The sequence below is a fragment of the Malania oleifera genome, unplaced genomic scaffold (genome assembly GCF_029873635.1).
Source record: "Malania oleifera isolate guangnan ecotype guangnan unplaced genomic scaffold, ASM2987363v1 ctg286, whole genome shotgun sequence".
Lineage (NCBI taxonomy): Eukaryota > Viridiplantae > Streptophyta > Magnoliopsida > Santalales > Ximeniaceae > Malania > Malania oleifera.
In genome coordinates this window covers 19115-21675 of record NW_026651841.1, presented here as the reverse complement: position 1 = coordinate 21675, position 2561 = coordinate 19115, and the positions used below count along the sequence as shown (strand labels likewise).

General features: G+C 36.7%; 1 pseudogene; it reads left to right on the top strand.

The window, feature by feature from the left end:
- Nucleotides 1-1093: 1093 nt before the first annotated feature.
- On the top strand, nt 1094-2015 carry LOC131147148 (beta-glucuronosyltransferase GlcAT14B-like; annotated as a pseudogene).
- The last annotated feature ends 546 nt before the right edge of the window (nt 2016-2561 follow it).

Genomic DNA, 2561 nt, shown 5'->3' with positions numbered 1-2561 from the left:
CATTATAAGATTTCCAACAATGTGTATATTATGCTGATATAGTGTTTGGAGATAAATAAACTGAAGTTATTAATTTAACAATATTTGAAAAATAATTATATTGCCAACATAAAACACTATCATTTGCATCCTTAAAGTCCCAACCACCATAAATAAAAAAAATTGATACTTGAATATAGTAAATCAAAATAATATGCAATATATGCATGGTCATAAAATTTCAACTTTAAAGTTATATTATAAAAATTACACTAATATTACTTTTATTTTTTATTAATTTATATTATTGCGATCACAATAATTTGTTATTTGAAATATGATAGTAACATCTAATATTAATATTGCACGAGACACTGCTGTCAAACATTGCAATCAATTTAAAAGCAAGTATAATTTAGTTTCAAAAATAAAATTTTTATGAGTCTGAACTTATAGTGAAATTCTTAAATTTTATAAAAATTTATCATATTTAAAAAACTTAAAATTATTAATATGCTAAATTTCAATACATATAATTTGTAAATGAACTTATCTTGTTATTAAATATTTATTTTTTAATTAAATTATAAGAAAGAATTATAAAATTTTAAAAGAAATGTGTACATGTGATGTTATTATTTTTTGTTCAAACAAAAATAAGTTATTTCCGTACTTCCTTTCATATGTAAGAAAAATTTTAAAAAATGTTGCCGTTAGAGAAAGAGCTTGAATCCGCAGAGGGTTATATAATACAGCTTCCAAAGCATCTTCGTAAGATTTTGAAATTGAGAGAGAGAGAGAGAGAGAGAGAGAGAGAGAGATTGAGAGAGAGAGAGAGAGAGAGAGAGAGAATGGAGAAATCGTCGGTGATGGATGCATTTGAGAAGGCTTAGCTGCCCGTTTCACCTACCTTCTTCACTCAAATCATCCCACAGAGAGACAGACTGATTCATCGATCATCTCTGCAATCAAATCACATCGGAAATTTTTGGGTTTAATGTGTGCTTCTCTCTCTCCCTCTCTTTGTCACTGAATCAGTTTTTTCTAAGCTATTTCTCTGTTCTTCTCTCTTCTGCGAGAGGAGAAAGAGACGGAGGGGAGGGATTGAGAGGGAATGAAGAAATTAAAGAGCTATTATCTACACTTGAAACACCCACAAACAATGGAGCGAAAATGGGTAATCCCATTAGCGATAGGCTGCATAGTTTCCCAATTCCTTCTGTTTCTTGCAACCCTAACACGCCTGATGGTTCTCCTCTGCTCCCTCTCTACCCCTGTTGAATCGAAGCTTCACCTATTGCCCATTTCGTCTTTTCCTCCGCCACCGCGGTTCGCCTACCTCATTTTCGGCTCCACTGGCGACGGCCACATGCTAAAGCGCACCCTCCAAGCTCCCTACCACCCCAACAACCGTTACGTTGTGCATCTAGATCTCGAGTCTTCATCCGATGAGCACCTTGATCTGCTGGATTACGTCAAGAATCACCCTGTCTTTGTGAAATTTGGTAATGTGAAAATGATTACGAAAGCAAACCTTGTAGCGTACAGGGTACCAACAATGGTGGTGAACACGCTGCACGCCGCGGCGATCTTGTTGAAGGAAGGTGGGGACTGGGACTGGTTTTGTTACTCAAGATGGTAGGTGTTGCTTTAATTGTTCTCAATTTGAAATTGTGTGTTGTTTCAATTGTTTTCTGCATTCGTCGATTGACTGGTTTATGGGTTTTAATTGCCAGATCTGCTGCACACTTTTTCGTATTTGCCACGCGATCTTAATTTCATTGATCATACTAGCGATATTGTGGGGAAGGAGTAAGGAAATTTCTCCTTTTGAAGTTTTCTGTGTGTGTTAGGCTGTGAAAGTGTCTTACTAGTTTATCTATACGTGTAGATTTCAAATGGCAAAGCCAGTTATCATAGATCCAGGGCTGTACATGACAAAGAAAGCTGATGTTTTCTGGGTTACACAGCAAAGAAGTGTGCCGACAGCCTTTAAACTCTTTACAGGTACAGTATATTTATTTTTTCCCCTTTAGTGTATTACCTTTTACTATAATTTTCGTTAATTCTCTCTCTCTCTCTCTCTCTCTCTCTCTGCATAAGTATCAATATGATTCATTTTCCCATGGAACTTCTATGTGGCTATCTTAATTGTCAGCTAGATCTGTTTGGTTTTCTTGGGGTTGGTGGTATCACGTATGTTTTTGCAAACTTGAATTTTGCCTAGCATATGAAGCTGGGACCTAGAGCTGGAATTTGTTTTGCATGGAAGAATTGGTTTTTCTTTTGTCCATGAAGGTGTTAGGGGTATTGTTGCTTTGTGGTTTAATGGGCTCGGTAGACTCTCTGGTGGTCTGCAGATTGCATGGGTCTTATCCTTTGTTTGTTGTTTAGAGTTGATTTTGGGTAGTGGTGTATAGACTTAATCTACGGTCCTAGTTAGTTTGCATTGGGGTTGTCTTATCTGAAAGGGACTGTTCACCAACTCGGGCAACCGAGGATTACAGTTCAAATCAGTCCCGAGCGACCGAAAACAAGAGTTCGGTTAACCGAACTCAGGATCGGGCACCCGAACCTACGAA